Consider the following 19,517-nt stretch of genomic DNA (forward strand, 5'->3'; position numbering starts at 1 on the left):
GCAAAGAAACTCAGCCCTTCACAATTAAAGGTGCTAGCATGCTCCGCAATAAAACCACCCAAGAATTATTCTGGCTTACAGCCTATTAACTTTACCACTTCCTTAATACAAAGAGAATTTTATTACCCATTTACTCAGCAGGTTAGATTAATATTTGAGAGATTCATGGAGGCTGAGAAGCCTTGTGAAATTTCTAGATGCCACCTGTCAATGCCAGATCTTTTCCTAGTCATCTTGGGGCCTCTCAACTGTGACCTAAGATACTTAGCACGTTCTTCTTCTTCTTTTTTTTTTTTTTGGTAGATTCAATGGGTGCACTGGTCCTCATAGAGGATTTTCTCCTGAAGAACGAGAATGTACAAAATCCTTTAAAAAAGCCACGAAGAATCTTAGTGCCGTTTGCATTTGGTTAGTTAGTTATTTTGCTGCTTGCATTTCTACTGTTGAGCCCAACCTACTGCAGCCAGATTGGCTACCTGGCTGAGAGGCCCTCTGTCCTCTCCTGGGCCGCCCCGCTGCCTGGAGGTGCAGATACATTCTCTCTGCCAGCTGACCTGCCCTCACCCCTCCTTAGCACATTCTTAGGGCTACTGTCTCCTTTCTTTTTTTTTTTTAAGATTTTATTTATTTATTTAACAGAGAGAGAGAGAGAGAGAGAGAGCCAGAGAGCACAAGCCAGGGAAGCTGCAAAAGAAGCTGGAGAAGCAGGTTCCCCGCTGAGCAGGGAGCCAGATGTGGGGCTCAATCCCCTGGATTCCAGGATCGTGATCTGAGCTGAAGGCAGATGCTCAACCCCCTGAGCCCCCCAGACCCCGGCTACTCCTGCAAGCCTCTGCAGCCCGCTGCTCTCCTTTTGGGCTGGGGACACTCTTCAAAGGAAATTAAATGATCAGCCCTGTTCTGTCCATGCCCTGCTGCCAGGCTGGGGATCTGTGGCCTCCGGGGAGGTGGGGTGCAAACCGTCTGGGCTGAGGAGTCACCAGGCTTCACAGAGACCAGGCTCTGGGGACAGAAGAGCGCAGTCAAGTTCCGAGCCTTCTTAGCTGTGTGAACTTGGGCATAGCGCTGGCACGCAGCACGTGGCCTCAGTCTCCCCATCTGTACAAAGGGATGGTCCTACCAGCCCAGGGACTGGCAGGATAGCGCGACACGTAACACACCGTGTCACTAGGTGGCAGCTCTTTCCCAGTCACTTTGTTCTGTCCCCTTTACCCTCCTGCTGGAGCTGGGCCGCTGGGAGGTGGCCGAGGGGCAGGTGGCAGAGAGGGGGGCAGAGAGGTCCAGAGGACTGATTCCACCTCCCCGCCCCCCATCCAGCCAGTGGCTAGAGGTCGGAAGAGATGGACAGATGGCCAGTCTGAGGGCAGAAAGTGGCACGGTCTCTGAGTTCCCGCCACTGCCACCGCCTCAGGCTGGCACGGAGCTGTTCTGTGACACAGGCCCCCTGGGACATCCGCATTTTCGGATTTGCACACGAGATGACCTCTCTGGAGAGCTGTTTTCCGAAGGTGTCCACTGAATGTCTGCCACCGCTTTTGCCCCCTCCGTCCCCAACCTGTTGGGTCATGGTGAGAACCCAAAGGATGGCTCCCTTCAAAGCCCCAGGGAAGAGGTGGGCCCGAGGCGGGGCACAGACAGGTGAATGGGCCCCACCAAAGCACTCACAGACCTGGCAGCGACGAGGGTGTCCCAAAGCCAGCCTCTGGCATCAGTGACACTTACTGCCACTCACTGAAGGTTCACCTTGTGCGTGTGCTGCTCTTACAGGATGAAGGACGGAGAGGTTAATTTGTGTTTTTCACATTGCTGTTCTTGATTTTTTTCCCCTTTGCCACCATGTTTCGATGAAGGATAGTTGGAAGGAAGGCAGGCAGGGACAAGGGACACCACCCCCCACCTCCCACCCTGGCCTAAGAGGAAACCACCCTTAAAGGGATTTTATACCACCCCAGAAGGAGCCCTCTACCCTTTCCCGTGTGATAGAGAGACGGCAAAAACCTGATTGGATGACAGGCATGAGGGTTAATCAGATTAAAACAGCTGGCCGACAAGCCCATAAAAAGCCCTAGACTTAGACACTCTCAATCATAGGAAATAAACTGAGGGCTGTTGGAGGGGAGGTGGGGTCACTGGGTGATGGGATGAGCACTGGGGGTTATATGCAGCGGATGAATCACGGACCTCTACCTCTGAAACTAACAATACACTATATCTTAATTAATTGAATTTAAATAAAAAAATTTTAATAATAATAATAACAATAATAAAAGAAAGTCCGGTGGCACCCCTCTCGGATCCCCTCTCCTCACTCGACTCTCGCTCAATAAACTTCACTTAGCTGCCCACGACTATCTGGTCTACCTCTTTACTCTTCCAAGTAGCTTAACCAGACACTGCCAGGCCCCGGAGGAGAAGAAATCTTGTAATTTTGGCTTTTTTGCTTTCTTTCTAAAAAAAATTTTTTTTCAATTTTTAAATTTTTTAAATTGTTTTTACTAAAGGTCAATTTGCTTCCTGTTGGAGATTGTAGGTGATATTTTTTGAGGGCATAGGACAGAGTTTGAGGTCTTTGCAGAGGAAGAGGTGAAGGTGCCAGTGTGACCAGAGGTTGCAGAGGTTCCCTCAAGGCTGGTTTCTGCGAGTCCTACAGGTGGGCACTGACCCATCACCCTGCACAAGGCCCCCAGCAGAAGAGGAAAGAACTCAGGGGTAGGGGAGAGAAAAAGGTTTTTCTCTACCCTCTTAGACTTTGCAACGGAGGCCTGTGAATTAAGCGGATGAAGGGCGGTTAACAGGAGAAAAGATGTGAAATTAAAAATATATATTTTAAATGTTACATGCACAGGGCTTCACAGGAAAGAGGAAAAAGCCTCAAAGAACTGGTTAGATGTGGGGACTTAGATTCCATGTTAGCACAAGGACAGAAGTTGTAGACAGGCGACCAGACGAGGAAGGGGATCTGGGCTTCTGAGGGCTAATAAATCGTGGCAGAAAATCATGGAAGATAAGGTTTGTTTAAGCAGATGATCTTGGTGTTGGCCTCACCTGCTGTGGTAAGGGTTGCTGTCATCCTGGGACAAGAGAAGGGGATATTTACGCCCTGAGCCGAAGGAAGACGCTCAACCGCTGAGCCACCCAGACGTCCCTCAATTACCTTTAATTAAAAATAATCCTAATGCCAAAGGGCATATTTCTAACCCTTTAGAGGAGCCCCGTGAACAGGCCAGAGCCCACACTCAGGGGCTGACAGTCCTTAGGGACCAGGCTGGCTTGGGCATCAGTGAACGTTGGCAGTGACTGTGATGGACTTAGGTGGGAGGCCCAAACCTGGTTTTCTGGACACCACAGCTATGCCAGCCATTCCTGGGTGACCCTGGAGAGGAGAAGGAGACCCCAAACATGACTGAGATTGAGTTTCTCACCACTTAGGCAGGTTGATGGACTTCAGCATGTGGCATTTTTTTAATACTCATGTTTCAGAATAAAATTCATAAAACATTTAATATCTCTTACCTCGTTCAAAACTCGCAATAATCCTACAAAGGAGGCACCATTTTGCAGAGGATGTGCAGCCCTCAAGGGGTAAGTCGCTCAGTTCCTAGCAGCTCTTAAGGCGGTGCTTGTTGCTTGGTGCTCAGAAGCACTCCTACTGGGGGGGAAGGGTAGCGCTCGCCGCCCCCTAAACCCCCTCTACTTTGCATCATAATTGCTGTGGCTATTTCATTTTTAAATTTGGCTGAACCTTTACTTTGAATTGGTTTGCGAGAAATTGAATTAATCTAACAGCACCCACTGTGTAGATCCATTTGGTCACCGGGCAGGATGGCAAAGTTGCTTGGTGAGCAGGGAAGCTTTTCCCCTACAGGTGGGCACTGGGGGCCTGTCACCCATCACACGTCTCCAGGGTCACCTGCTCTCCCCCGGGAGGGGAAGAGAAATTCCGGCTCAAGTGGTATTGAGAGACTTAAAAGACAGAGAGAGAAAGAAGAAAGAAAGAAAAATAAAGAGAAAGAAAGAAAGAAAGAAAGAAAGAAAGAAGAAAGAAAAGAAAGAAGAAAGAAGAAAGAAAGAAAGACAGAAAGAATAAGACGAAAAAGGAGGAGGAGTGAGGGCTGTGCCTTAGGACGCGAAAGAAAGGCAAAGTCAGAAGGACGGCCCTAAAACCGCCCGACCAAAACGTCCCACGCCCCCTCTCCGTTCCTTCCTCCTTCCTGTCCTTCCTCCTTCCCTTCCTTCGCCTCCCTCCCTCCCTCCCCCTCTCTCCCCCACTTACTCCCTCCTCCATCCCTCCTCCTCCCTCAAGCCTCCCTCCCTCCCTCCCTCCTCCCTCCACCTCCCTCCCCTCCTTCCTCCCTCTCTCCCCCTATTCCTCCCTCCTCCCTCACCCCTCCCTCCCGCCCGCCATCCATCCCTCCCCCTCCCTCCCTCCTCCCTGACCTCCCTTCCCCCTCCTTCCTCCCTCTCTCCCCCCCCTTCCTCCCTCATCATCCTCCCCTCCCTCCCTCCCTCCCTCCCTACCCTCCCTCCCTCCCTCCCTCCTCAGTCCTAAATCGATCGCGAGAGTCGTTAGGAGTGGATCCCCTCTGGAGCCTGAGGCCCGGGGAAGTCCCGGGGAGCCCCGGCCCGGCCCGGCCCGCGTGGGGCGCAGGTGAGGTCTGCGAGGCGCCCCCGCACCGGCGCAGCGAAGCCCGAGGGCCCGGCCTCCACCGCGGAGGGGCCGCGGAGAGGTCGGGGCTCTGTCTCCCAGGCGGGCTCCCGCGGCCGCGGCCCCGCGGGGCGGTTTGCTTTGGCCCGAGAAGCGCCTCCCGGAGACAAAGCGGGTTTTCGGCCGGAGCCGCGGGGGCGCCCGCCTGCCGTTCCGCCTGCGCCCGCGGGGGGGCGCCCAGGGGCCGCGCTGGCGGCCGAGCTCCCGGCGGCGGCCTCGGAGCGGAGCGCGGTGGGGCCACCTGCGCTGCGCACAGCCCCCCCATGTAAACAGGGGGTGGAAGCGTATTCAGACGGGTTGGCTGTATTTGGAAGATGCTTTTTTAAAAAAAAATTTTTTTTACTTATTCAAGAGAGACCTAGGCAGAGGGAGAAGCAGGTCCCATGCAAGGAGGACTCCCATGCAGGACTCGATCCTGGAACCCCGGGGTCACACCCTGAGTCAAAGGCGGCGCTAAACCGCTGAGCCACCCGGAAAATGCTACTTTAATGCAGGGGTAAAAAAAAACAAATAAATAAAAAATAAAATAAAATAAAATAAAATAAAATAAAATAAAATGCAGGGGTCAAAGGCATTAGGGTGTGCACCTCGGTGTCGCCCTTGCCTGCTGGGCCCTCCCGCCTCCCACCGAGACTCGGGCCCACGCTTCCTTCCTGGGTGGCCTGGCTTCTGCACTAGTGCGGGGCGCCAGGATGGCCTTCCCCTGCCCTCCCCTGCTCTCCTGAATAACCTCGCTTTGCAATCTCCATCTTTTTCTTCTTTTTTAATTTAAAGATTTTATTTATTTATTTGTGAGAGAGGCAGAGACACAGGCAGAGGGAGAAGCAGGCTCCCTGCAGGGGGCCTGATGCAGGACTCGATCCCAGAACCCGTCGTCAGGCCCGAGCTGCAGACGCCTAACCGCCTGAGCCCCCCAGGTGCCCCCTTGTTGCCCAGGTTTTCCCTCCTCTTCTCAACAAACGTGGGGCTGGACTTGCCTGTGATACTGCATCAACTTGTTCCCCCTTACTTCCTGGGATCCACCCTGAGTTAATTTCTGTCCCTTCAGCTCCACTAAAACTGGCTTTGCCCATAATCCCAAATCCAGGAGATGCTTTCACCTTTTTTCTGTTAAATCGGGTACCTACCATCCCAATCTGGAACCTGGTCCTGTCTCTACTCCTGCGACTTGCTTCCCTTGAGTCAGCTCGTGGGCCTGCCCCTCGTTGAGCCCACGCCCCTTTTGGCCCCACAGTGGCATCCATTTTCCATAAAGCACTGTGCATGGAGGTGCCAAGGGCCCCAGGGCAGCAGGGGGTATGGACTTGAGTCTGGGAAGCAAGGTGACTGGGTCCCTTGGTCTCCGTGGGTTTTTACTGAGTTAGAGTGAAGTTGGCCAGGATCCTGAGCATAGGGCAGGTTCCCAGGGTCAAAGGACACATAGGGGATAGAGGGAGAGAGGTTGGGATGCATGGGAAAGCCAGTCGGCGCCCTGCTAGCAGTGACCAGTGTCTGGACCCAATCTCACAGGCCCACACCGGGATGGCCTGACCAGTGGCCATCCGAGGCTTAACGAGGTGGCCGATGGGGTCTGCGGCTTTGACAAGATCAGGATAGGAGAAGGCGCATTTCTGCTCCATCTGGGGGTCAGCTGGGACAACTCCCTGGGGATGGGGAGTGGCCGGGGGACCTGGGGACAAGAGGCTTCCTCGCACAGCTGGGGATCGGAATGGCTGTAAGGCCGCGTTGAGGGCCAGAGTACTTGGCCTCTGTCCCCATGGGCCTCTCCGGGATCTGCCTGGGCATTCTCGCAGTCCGGTGCTGGGGTTCCCAAGAGCCAGGAGGTGCCTATGGCCGTTTTCTTAGGGCCAGAGTTAGGAACCCAGCAGAGCAGTATTTTGCATCCACTGTATTCAACTGGTTACACAGTTGCAGGGCTCCAGTTCAAGAGTCCCCGCCTGTTGACAGGAGTAGCAAAGACTTGGGGCCCATGTTTTTAAATTGCACACCTAGGCCACTGCCTTTATCCGTATTCTCACGTCCTCCTTGTTACGCTCTGCCTCCGTCCATTTAGGGTAGGGCCAAGTGGGGACGGTCAGCAGAGTTGAACCCAGAAAGTTCTGACTAGGGCCTCCCACCCACCCTTCTTTCTTCACGCCAACATCAGAACTAATGCCTTCAGCCATGGCCAAACTTGCGGGTGAAAGCGAGGCTGTCCATAGTTGGAGCCCTGCCTCGTGCAGGAGGGCGGAGAGAAGGGTAGGAAGACCAGATGGTGGAGCTCCTGGCACTCCATTTGCACGCAAGAGGGATTCTCTGAGTGAGGGGAAGAGTGCCGGAGCCAGGGAGTCAGTGCTTCTGCGAGGCCCCAAGCTTGCGGCCTGCTCCGCAAGCTCCCCAATTCCTGCTATTTCTTATTTTTATTTTTATTTATTTCTTTTTAAAGATTTATTTACTTATTTATTCATGATAGACACACACACACACACACCACACACACAGAGAGAGAGAGAGAGAGAGAGAGAGAGAGAGAGAGAGAGAGAGAGGTGGAGACACAGGCAGAGGGAGAAGCAGGCTCCATGCAGGGAGCCCGATGTGGGACTCGATCCTGGGACCCCAGGATCACACCCTGGGCCGAAGGCAGACACTCAACCCCTGAGCCACCCAGGCGTCCCATCCTGCTATTATTCCTGATGTTGCACATTGATTTTTATTAGTGGAATGAATTTCAGCTTCTTATTCTTGTCTTCCATTGAGCTTCAAAAGTGGTAGAAATTAAAGGCCCAGCCAGTCCAGGCATTTTCCTTTGAGGTTGGAGACAAGGACGTGAGATGTGGTGCCAGCCAAGGTAGACATCTGTGCCACCGAAGCCACTGATTTACCTCGTGGATGCTGCCACGAGCTATAAGAGTAACGGCCGTCTCACTGGAGACCCACACAGCTGTGAGCTCGTGAGCTTGAGCGACATGTGTGACAAGCCATCTGCAAGGCGGAGGATGATAGCAAGTCAGTGGAGTGGCTCCTTCCGATGATGAAGGTGTTGAAGGACATAAGGATACCAAGTACGGTGGCTCGGAGGCTGGCAGGGTGACAGTGGCCCTGTGCCAACAACTGTCGTGGCCTTTTTACACCAAACTAGGCGCATTTCCCTCATGCAGCCTCCTTCCTTTCGCAAGCATTGAATTAATTTCCCTTCCACATGTACACGCACCCCCGCTGTCTCCCTCAGACCAAGAGCTCAGAGTGGCTTATAAAGCACGTGAATAAGGTGGACGTTTATGGTAAAAGAATTTCCACCCAAAGGGACAGGAGAGTCATTGGAAGTCAGAGCCGAGGCTGTGGTTCTGCTTCCTCAGACATCTCAGGCTGGGTGGACTGGGGGCTCCACGGGGCTCTCAGCTGCACCCTGATGGAGGGAGAGGATTTAGATCATCAAAGAGGAAGGCCAGGGGGGTGGCCAAGGGAAGACGAGCAGGGATAGATAAGAAAGGAGGCAGGGGGCACCCGGGTGGCTCAGTGGTTGAGCATCTGCTTTTAGCTCAAGGCGTGATCCCGGGGTCCTGGGATTGAGTCCCACATCGGGCTCCCTGCATGGAGCCTGCTTCTCCCTCTACCTTTGTCTCTGCCTCTCTCTGTGTGTGTCTCCCATGAATAAATAAATAAAATCTTAAAAAAAAAAAAAGAAAAAGAAAGGAGGCAGTGGGACGAGGTTGCTTATGGCAACGAAGGGTACACACATTAGGGTCCCATAGACTGAGGTTCGCCTTTTGTTCTCATTACTTAGGACTTTGGCAAGACCCTCTTTAAGTCTTGGTATCTAAACATCTGAATTCTAAATATTTCAGTAGCTAAAAAGTGGAGATTAAAATAATGATCTTACTGTAAATTGTGAGGATTGAATGAGATTGTAGATGTCTGGCGGCTGCCTGAGGCCTGGGAGCGAGGATGAGACCTACCCTCCGGAGGGGCTGCATGTGTGCACCTGGAGGACAGGATCCGTTCTGCCCGGAGCGCAGGGCTGGTGCTGGGGTTGGGTGGGGGGAAGGGATCACCGTGAACCACAGGGTGCGATTATGAAGTCACCCAGGATATTGGTGCTGGAAGAGTGGGTATACCACCGTCCAGAGGAGTGTGAGCCCCAGAGAGGTGGTCACTCGTTACATGAACGCTGCATTCATGATACCATCTGAGTAATTGGCCTTCTCAAAAACAGAAGCTCTTTGGGGCACTGGGCTGGTTCAGTGGGTAGAGCAGCTGACTCTTGATCTCAAAGTCATGAGTACGAACCCCAAATTGGGTGTAGAGATCACTAAGAAAAATAATAAGAACTTAAAAAAAAAAAAAAAAAAACAAGCTCATGAAGGCAGAGACTAATTTATACATCTTTGTAAACTCCTGCAAAATCCAGCAGGATTTTGTGCTGCTGCATCTTCCTATTTTCTTGAATGAGGGGAGCAGGAGCTCATTTAAGAAATGTGGTATCGGGCAGCCCCAGTGGCCCAGAGGTTTAGTGCTGCCTTCGGCCCAGGGTGTGATCCTGGAGACCCGGGATCAAGTCTCACGTCAGGCTCCCAGCATGGAGCCTGCTTCTCCCTCTGCCTGTGTCCCTGCCTCTCTCTCTCTCTCTCTGTGACTATCATAAAAGAATGGCTATACTTCTAAAAAAAAAAAAAAAGACAGAAAAGAAATGTGGTATCTATACTGATGGTGTAGTACACAGTGCACCAACCAATCAGATCCAACCCCATCTGTCTTAGAGTGTTTAGGCACAGACCTAGCTGACTGAGGCAGCTAGGTGACATGGCTCCATAAACAGTTACAGGATTCTAGTTCTGTCTTTGGCACATTAGTTATGGGAGGGAACCAAAGGGAAAAGAAACTGGAAAAATGGGGGGCACCTGGGTGACTCAGTGATTAAGCATCTGCCTTCGGCTCAGGTCGTGATCCCTGGGTCCTGGGATCGAGTCCCACATCAGAGTCCCACATCGGGCTCCCTTCAGGGAGCCTGCTTCTCCCTCTGCCTATGTCTCTGCTTCTCTCTCCGTGTCTCTCATTAATAAATAAATAAAATCTTAAGAAAAATAAATAGAAAAAAATAAACTGGAAAAATGGGTAATACCCGATACTAGCAAAGGTGCGGATAAATAGCACTCGAATGTGATTCTTACGGTGTTATAAGTTGGCACTACCCTTTAGGAAAGCAATTTTATTCAAAGATCTATAGCCTTTGAGCCAATCATTTCACACAAGTAGATGTTTATCTATTTGTTTTCAAACAATATCTGAGTTAAGGTGGGGCCAAGGAGGCTGGACATCCTCACAGGGTTATGCCCGGTAAGGAATGCAGAGGCCAAGCTGGGGGAGGTAAGGTGTCCACGTGTGTGCAGAGGGAGGAGAGGGCAGGGTGTTAGCACCCACCTGGGGTAAAGAGACATCCCTGCAGGGGACAGTGGAGGCATGGCCAGCCCCCAAGGAATGAGACCAAGCAGTGGTGGAATGGGGGGTGGGCAGTGGGAGATTTGATACAGGAAAGGGAATCGGTTAAACGAGTAAATACAGCCAGGGTGCCAAGAGGCTGGTTTTGCACTTAGCAGCACGAACTACTGAAAGCAAGAACAGAAGCCTGAAGTGTAGACTTGAAAATGGAGATACTGATGTGAGCTCATGGTTGCAAACTTCACAGGTGAAAAATTTACCTTTAAACAGAGATAAGTGAAGTTGAACATCTTTTTTGTTTGCTTATCGTGCATTTTTAGGGTTTCTTTTTTCCCTGTGAAGTGTCTGTTGACATCTTCTGACACGAGGAATTTTTGGAATAGTTGTAAACGTAGCCATTCATTCCTAACAAGCAACATGAATATTTTCCCAAGATTTTCAGTTCTATGTTGTTTTATAGCCAAACAGACTTTTAAACATCTTATGTATTTGGGCCTGTCAAATGCTCTCCCCCAGATGCTTCCTGGGTTTTGTATCAGGCTTAGAAACAGCCTTCTCTTCTCCATTTCTCTAAAGGGATGCACTCCTGTTTTTGTGACACACGTTTCTGATTCCACTGGTCTCATTTAAAGTCTGATCCGGGCGCCTGGGTGCTCAGTGGGTTGAGCGTCTGCCTTCACCTCAGATCGTGATCCCAGGGTCCTGGAATCGAATCTCCCCTCCAGCTCCCTGCTCCGCGAGGAGTCTGCTTCTCCCTCTCCCTCTGCCCCTCCTCCCCGCTTGTGCTCTCTCTCAAGTAAATAAACAAAATCTTAAAAAAAAAAAAAAAAAAGTCTGATCCAGCTGGGAGCTCTGGTGGAAGGCCTGCCGGGGACCTCAGGCAGCTGGGGACCCCAGCTCGGTCTGCAGGCCTCCCAAGGGAGCAGAGTGGGCGGGGCCGGCCGGGCTAGGGGCGGGGCTAGCCGGGCTGTGGGCGGGGCCGGCCGGGCTAGGGGCGGGGCTAGCCGGGCTGTGGGCGGGGCTGGCCAGGCTAGGGGCGGGGCCCTGGCGTCAGCCGCTGTGTGAGCTTGGGCAGGTTCTCTCACTCTCTGTGCATCCACTTTCTCATCTGTAAACTGGGGGTAACAACAAACCCCCCGCCCGGAGCTGTGGGGGAAGGAGTAATTGTGGCAATACAGAATTTAGGCCTGCGTGTGCCACAGAACATATACTTAGGGAACCTTAAATATGCCTGTCTATCTTTTAAGGACCTTCAAGATGACGGGCCTCAGTCTGCACCCCCGCCCCCCCGCCCAGCATCGTCCCAGCGCCAGGGGGCTGCCCCAGGGCCCGAGAAGCCGCCTCGAGCTCGGCCCGGCGCGGGGGGCGGGGAGGAGGGGGAGCGGGGCCCGAGGGGGGGCGGGGGGGGGCCGGGGGGGGGGGCAGGGCTTCCAGAAGGCGGCGGGAGGCCGCAGCTCAGGCCGGTCGCTAGGAGTCTCTGTTGCCCCTGGAATCTCCAGTTTGCGGGCTGATTCCCGGAATGAAACCTCTGGGCTCCTTGCGGCCTCTTGCAGCTTTGTCGTCCCAGTAGGGACGGTGCGCTTTTTTAATAAAGGAAATTACACACACACACACGCACACACACACGCACACACACACACGCAGACACACACACACGGTGCTTTTAAATAATGAACAAATCGAGGCTTAAGGACAGCGACGTCCCGGCCTGGGCGGGGTGGAAGCCAGCGATCCCCCAAGGGCGGGCTGGGGAACGGCCGCTGGAGGGCACGGGGCCGGGTGCACAGCCTCTGGGGTGGGCTGCTCGGGGGACCTGGGCGGGGGGGAGCCCCCAGAGGGAGCCCCTCCCGCCCCCCGCCTGGCGGCTGGCATCGCCTGCGAGGGGGGTGGGCACCGGGCCAGCCGGGGGCCAGAAGCCCCACTCTGGGTTTGTAAGCTCGCAGATCTCAGCCTTTCCCCCTTCGGCCCCACAGCTCTGCCCCCTTGGGCCAGTTTTTGTCCTGGACTTTGCTGGACTTCACAGCCAGCACTTCATCTTCTTTACCTTCTCCGTGGCCGGCTGGCCCTGCCTCTTCCCCTCTCCCCTCTTCCCCTGCCGGGCTGGATGGTAAAGGGCACCCTGCTGGAAGCCAGCCTGGCTGGAAGGCTCTGCCGGGGGTGGGGGGGTGGGGTGGGGGGGGGGACGACACCCTGCTTACCCTCGCTGCTCATCCCCCGCTGGCTCACACCGCTGCCAACCCAGCAGCTCAGCTCCAGCCCCTGGAGGAACCCAGGCTCAGCTTCCTCCACAGCCTTGGCACCTGCCCCGGTGCCCTCCTCTCTCGTCTTTGCCAACCTGCCTGCTTCCCCTGCTCCCACTCTTCATCACCAGCGGTCCTGGTCTGGCTGCTTGGCCCCGAGCACCTTCATCATCCCAGCAGCCGATCAGCCCAGGGGCCTACCTGGGAGGGCTGGAAAGAGTCTCCATGGTCAGGGAAACAGGACCTGTCTTCCCCATGATGCGCAGAGCATCCTTCCCCAGCTAGTCCACTCTTTTTTTTTTTTTTTTTTAAGATTTTATTTATTTATTTATGAGAGACAGAGAGAGAGAGAGAGAGAGAGAGAGAGAGAGAGTGGCAGAGACACAGGCAGAGAGAGAAGCGGGATCCATGCAGGGAGCTGATGTGGGACTCGATCCAGGGTCTCCAGGATCACGCCCTAGGCTGAAGGCGGCATTAAACCACTGAGCCACTGGGGCTGCCCATGGTCCACTCTTTTTTCAAAACCCTGCTCCAGTAGCTAAACTTTCTTTAAAACCTCTTAAGGCCTCAGAGCTTCACTCATGCTTCTCTGCACTTCCTCTGAAGGCTGTACCTCCTCCTGTCCGACTACTGTAAGCCTCTTGGCAATTGCAGAGTTACATGTCTGCTCTGTTTTCTCCGCACGGAGATCCATGAAGGAAGAGCTCACCTCTTATTTATTTTATTTTATTTTTTAAAAAAGATTTTATTTATTCATTCATGAGACACACACACAGAGAGGCAGAGACACAGGCAGAGGGAGGAGAAGCAGACTCCATGCAGGAAGCCCAATGCTGGACTCGATCCTGGGAATCCAGGAGCACGCGCTGAGCCAAAGGCAGACACTCAACCTCTGAGTCACCAAGGCATCCCTCTTGTTTATTATTTTAATAAGGTATGTTAGTAGTAACTTACATATCTTTGCATTTTCAGAACCAAACACAGTACCTGACCTGGGATTCCTTTTTTTTCCCCCTGAATGAGTCTACCATTAATTAATCACTAATTCTCAGACCATGTCTCTAAACCTTCAGAATATTTTTCTTTTCTTTCTTTCATTTTTAAAATCTTTTTAAAATTTATTTAAAGATTTTATTTACTCGAGAGACACAGAGAGAGAGGCAGAGACACAGGCAGAAGGAGAAGCAGACTCCCTGTGGGGGACCCCATGTGGAACTCGATCCCAGGACCCCGGGATCACCACAGAGCCAAAGGCAGATACCCAACCACTGAGCCACGCAGGTGCCCTCACCTCTTATATCTTAAACCTTCCTTTCCTCACCCACCGTATTCCTAGATATCCGCTGGTGAGAAAACCAAATTTCTTGAGGATTCACGTTGGAAGTGCTGAATCCACAGAAGTTCACCAGCTGTTTGGTTTGTTCGTTTCAAGGGCAGGCTCCTTACTTATAAGAGTGAACTTGTTTAGCTCTTCAACATGGCAAGAGGAACAAATTTAGGGAGAGTAGATGGGGATGAAGGCCAGAAGCCCATTCCTGGGTCAGCCCCCCAAGCCCATGTGGCCTGAGAACAATTTCCAAGGGTCTCAGCTCTTGCAAACTAGGACTATCATTGTCTTCAGACAAAGACTGAAGTGGGCCGGGGTGGGGGGTTTTGTGACAAAAGGAAGGCCCTGCTGGGTTTGAAAATGGCGGGGGGTGGGGGTGGGGTGGGGCATTGTTTCCTTAATACTAATTTTAATATTCACCTAAGGATAATGTTGTAAATACAGAAAATGGAATAAAGCATTTCACAACTGAATATTTATATTAGCCTAAAATTGAGAAATTGAGAATGGCCTGAACCTTAGATAGAATGAACCTAGGCCAGGAGGAGAGAATGGACTCATCTGGAAGAAAGCTGGGACACAGACAGTGGAAAGAGAAACAGGAAGGAAGTGGGACGGGTTAGATAATTTAATCTAAAGCAATTTACTCAGAACAAATCTAACCTATGACTCAGGTAACTGGGTGCTAAAATCGACTTCGATATTGATTTACAGGCTATCACTTGTCCTTTGAAACCCCACTGTCTTATGGGTCTGGGATATGGGATTGCAGAAAACTCTTATTCAAGTACTGTGCTAGCCTGCCTCCTGCAATAAGCCAGATTCATAAAACACCAGAAAATCATATACTCTCTGTTAATTTCTATTTTTTTAAAAAAATTGTATTTATTTAATCATGAGAGACACACAGAGAGAGGCAGGGACATAGGCAGGGGGAGAAGCAGGCTCCCTGTGGGGAGCCCGAGGCAGGACTCGATCCCAGGACCCCGGGATCACGCCCTGAGCCAAAGGCAGACAAGTCAGTGGCTCAAATGCCGCTGAGCCTCCCAGGCGTCCCTCCCAAATTAATTTCTAATGACCGTTCTCATCCGCAAAATCTGCTTTGAGCTATCCTGTTACTGACTTGGTTCTTTCACCTCAAAATAACTAAAACCAGAACAAAGCAAAATCAAATACCTGATTAATTGCAGAGTTCGCTGACTGAACCCTCTGAAGCAGTTCCACCCTACAGATGTGGGTTTTTTGTTGTTGTTGGCTATACAGTGTTTTATGTTGATTTTTGTAGTTCTCAAAATTTAACAATTTGCAGATTTCTCATAAAAATCCGGGTTTCTGACTTGTGTTGGAAAATTGGAAGATTTGGGGACCGTGGCCCCGTCATCCTGAATGGTATCACTTGGCAGGCCCTGTTAGATAGGGCAGCTTATCTCCAGTTTATAGGTTCTCCTGGTCCTGTTGTCTAATATATTCTGTTCATTCATTTATGTAACTGGCCTGTAGGTTATCACAAGGATATTTTATTTAGCCAGTAGTTCTCTAGCTACTTTTCACTAGGCAAAAATGCCCTTATGTAAATGCTTCCTTTAAGTGTGGACTATAGCAGAGGACATGGGTTAAGGAAAAATAAAGGTGAAACCAGGCTCTGCTACAATTAAAATGAAATCTGAAATAGGAAGTCCTTCTCAAAGCTTACATGTCTATTAATTTCATGTATGCATGCTATATGCCTATTATGTCTCCCCTGTTTTAGAACTGTTAATATCTTTGAGCATGAATTTTTATTGAATTATAGTATTTCTACTTGCGACTCTGGAGGGCTGGAGTTAGGAGAAGGAGTTTCCGAACTTGGAAACAAAAATTGGGGCATATTCCATGTTTTTGAAAAAAAAAATCTATATTTATAGCCAAGAGCTACATTTTTATTGTCATATTGAAATGTGTCTTGGTTTTGTGAACTAGGATAAAATCAGAGTTATACTAGAGTCAAAATTCTCCACGTACTACTTTGTCCTTCCTAAGGTGCTTTATAAAAGAGTAGATATAATAAAGACATTTCAAACGTCTTAGTTATTCATGGCCTTGCTCTCAAGCCAAGGATCTAAGAGACCGTCAAATTTCACACCAGCCATTTGGAACATGAATCTTAAATCCCCCCTTTACCTTGGAGACCAGTAGGTTTGCTCTCTACCGCCACTTCCAAGACCGGGCTGAGTTATGGTGAAATACTACCTGAGGATTGGGCTTTTATAAGGGGAGATGTTTGAAGAGGACAGGTCAGAAAAATCAACATGTCAGTGTTAGGGGTAGTTTTCTACAAGACAGGAGGAAGAACACTAACAAAAATTTTTTTCCTACTTATTTATTTTAAAGATTTTATTTATTTATTCATGAGAGACACAGAAAGAGGCAGAGACACAGGCAGAGGGAGAAGCAGACTCAATGCGAGGAGCCGGATGTGGGATTCGGTCCCAGGACCCCGGGATCACAACCTGAGCCAAAGGCAGAGGCTCAATCGCTGAGCCACCCAAGTGTCCCTATTTATTTATTTTTTAAAAAAATATTTTATGTATTTATTTGACAGAGAGCACAAGCAGGGGGAGTGGGGGAGGAAGAGGAAGAAGCAGGCTCCCCACTGAGCAGGGAGCCAGATGTGGGGCTCAATCCAAGGACCCTGGGATTATGACTCAAGCCAAAGGCAAATGGCCAAACCAACTGAGCCACCTAGGTGCCCCAGATTTCTTATTTTCATTCAATATTTTGGAGGACTTTTGTCAAATCTTTTTCATTGCTTCCCATTGGTTCCAGAGACAGGCAAAATGGAGCTTTACTAGAACTTGGTGAGCCATCAAGAATTAGTTCATGAAAAGACAGCAGGAAGGTGTTGCATACAGTGCATCTGAACACGAAAAATGAAGTTAAGTCCATGGAGCTGTGTCATGGTGGGAGTCTTGCCACTGGGGTGAGGGCACCTACTGCAAAACCTGGCTCCTGGGAGGCGCTGAACATAGATACTGCTGCCACTTGCCTGTGGGGAATGGATTTTGCCTCCAGTCCCACATGATTGTCCATCACTAGAGTCCTCCTTTGGGTGTCCTTTAGAAGGACATAAAAATTGCTATTTATTGAGTGCTTTCTCTGCACCAGGCGCTGTTCTAGGCACTTGACATGCGTCTGACTTCAGCTCATTTGATCTTCACCCTAACACTGAGGTAGGTACTACTTTGATCTGTACTCTGTAAATGAAGGAAACTGAGACCCAGAGAGGTTAAGTAACTTTCCCGAGGACATCTTAAGTGGAGGGGCCAGGATCCCAAACCAGATACTGGCTCCAGAGCCTAGAATCCTGAATGGGTGGCTGGAATAGCAAAGCATGGCTGAAGATGTGCGGAGGGAGATGCCAGCTATTGGCAAAGGTCTGACCCACAGCCATGAGAGCCGAGTGGTACTCGATACTTGACACAGGTCCTGCTTGTAGAATTTAAGACAGCCTTGGGTAGGAACAACATCTTAGGTGTTCAATTTTTGTCTTACATGAATTGTCTGCCTTTTTCCTTTGTCCCTTCCGCTGCCTGGGGTTCATTGCTGGTACACCCAGCACATAGGAAACACTTATGCATAGTAAGTCTCAATAAATATTTGCCGAATGACTGAATAAAGGAACAATAACTCCTTGTCTGTCATTTCCTAGTTCACTGTAGCGTGTCTTCAATTCATCCTTGCGTGCCTACATTTTACATGTTTATGTAGTCATATGCAATGATTTTTTTCTTCTCCATAGTTTTTCCATTAAAAATGTTTATAAAATCCTGGGGCACCTGGGTGGCTCAGTGGGTTAAGCGTCTGCCTACAGCTCAGGTCATGGTCCCAGGGTCCTAGGATCGAGTCCCATGTCAAGCTCCCTGCTCAGTGGGGAGTCTGCTTCTCCCTCTTCCTCTGCCTCTCTCCTTGCTTGTGCTTCTTGTCTCTCTGTTAAATAAATAAATCTTAAAAAAACTAAACTAAAATAAAAATGTTTATAAAATCCTTTCTCAGCCATATGTCCTCTAAATATCTGGTTATTTTTTCCCCTAGTTTTCTCATTGTGATTTTTTTTTTTAAATAACATTTACTACTTTAATTCACCTGCAGCTTGTTCTCTCCTGTGGTGGAAACAGTGACCATAAATAATTTCTTTCCAAATGGGTCTTTTCTTTTTTGACAGACAGGAAGTAGGATTTGCTGGTGGGCATGAATAGGAAGGGGGCAGTGCCGAGGTTCTCATGAGTGCAGAGCCTTCCATTTGTCTAAGAGGCCACAATTAGGGATGTATGTGACCGCACAGCCATCTAGGATGAGCTGCCTTTCAGCCATAATGTCTTCAAATTCATCTGCGTAAAACTCCGTGAAGCCCCACTTCTTAGAGATGTGCATCTTCTGGAGGCCAGGGAACTTGAACTTGGCCCTGTGTACGGCCTCAATCATATGCTCCTTGTTCTGCAGTTTGGTACGGATGGACATGATGGCTTGGCCAATGAGGACCCTGGTTACTCTACCCTGGGGCTTTCCAAAGGCACCCCACACACCCGTCTGCAGCCTAGATTGGAGATAACATGAGGTAGACCTCAAAATCCACTGGAAAGAGCTGTCTTCAAGATCCCTTAGGGCAACCCACACAATCAACAGGCTGTATACACTACCAAGGAGGCTGCTGTTTGCAGCCACGGCACACTGAACCCCATGGAGAGAACCAAATGGGTCTTCAGTGTTTTCTTAGCACAACGTATTGGATGATCTACCGTCCTTCCCACTTGTTTGTCAACTCCTGAGCAAGTAAAACACCTTTAAATGATCATTTGTGTACATATGTGAGTGTGAGTATGTTCCATATATAAACATATATTTTAATATCTTTTAATACGTCTGCCGTCACTAGTCCTTTTTAAAATTGTATCAGTTGATAGTATATGTTCTAACTATAGAATTCAACCTAAAAATTAATTTAGGGTTAACTGACATCTTATAATATTCTTTTATTAAAAAATATTTTATTTATTTATATGAAAGAGAACACATGTATGCACAAGCGCACATGAGAAGACAGGAAGGGCACACGGAGAGGGAGAAGCAGACTCCCTGGGGAGCAGGGAGCCCAGCATGGGACTGATCCAGGACCTGGGATCATGACCTGAGCCAAAGGCAGACGTTTAATTGACTGAGCCACCCAGGTGCCCTGTGACATTTTATAACATTCATTTGAAACAAGACTAGTAAGAGCTAGCTCTTTTTAATCAATTTTCTTGGGTTTCCCAAAAGACTAAAAATGATGGCAAATGTGTTGCTTGCTTTCTGATGGTTGTAGAGGCCAACCTATCAGACCCCAAAACCCGTGGCCTTTACCATCACATGAATTTGCCCCCTGGATTGGGCTCTGGAGCCAGAAGTGACTTAACTGTGCAATCTTGCAGAAGTCACTTTGTATTTTGAAAACCAGTGTCCCATTAGTTTCTCTGAAATGAATGATTAAAAAACTGACTTGTATGCTCAGTGTGGCCCAAAATTACTTGATTCTGGGACTATCTCTAAGAACTCAGTGACTTTTCACAAGTACTATGCATCAGTGCAATGTGGCTTGAGGTAAAACTAGAAGGTGTTGGCAATAGTGCTACCTACACCCACACATCCACACCACACTCAGGCATCAACCCTTGAGTGACTTGAGAACCCACCCAGTCATACTTCAAGGATAACTCTGGTTGAAAGCTAACTACCCAAATCCTGTATTCTCTACTTTAAGTCCTGCAGCTCCATTATATATGATCTCTTCTTGTTATGATACTTTAGTACTTTAACT

At 49.8% G+C, this 19,517-nt stretch overlaps 1 long non-coding RNA gene and 1 other non-coding gene across 2 annotated transcripts in view; one reads left to right on the forward strand and one right to left on the reverse strand.

Moving 5' to 3' along the window:
- LOC111090347 overlaps positions 1-697 on the forward strand; it is a 73,505-nt gene extending 72,808 nt beyond the window's left edge. The window contains exons 6-7 of the long non-coding RNA XR_005371653.1: positions 304-408; positions 640-697. This is a non-coding gene — a long non-coding RNA (uncharacterized LOC111090347). The remainder of the gene's footprint in view (positions 1-303; positions 409-639) is intronic.
- A 17,609-nt stretch (positions 698-18,306) lies between these two features.
- Positions 18,307-18,438, reverse strand: LOC119869667. The gene has a single exon (XR_005371759.1). It is a non-coding gene; the product is annotated as a small nucleolar RNA SNORA70 (small nucleolar RNA).
- Positions 18,439-19,517: the final 1,079 nt, after the last annotated feature.

This window comes from Canis lupus, chromosome 16 (assembly GCF_011100685.1).
Source record: "Canis lupus familiaris isolate Mischka breed German Shepherd chromosome 16, alternate assembly UU_Cfam_GSD_1.0, whole genome shotgun sequence".
Taxonomy (NCBI): Eukaryota; Metazoa; Chordata; class Mammalia; order Carnivora; family Canidae; genus Canis; species Canis lupus.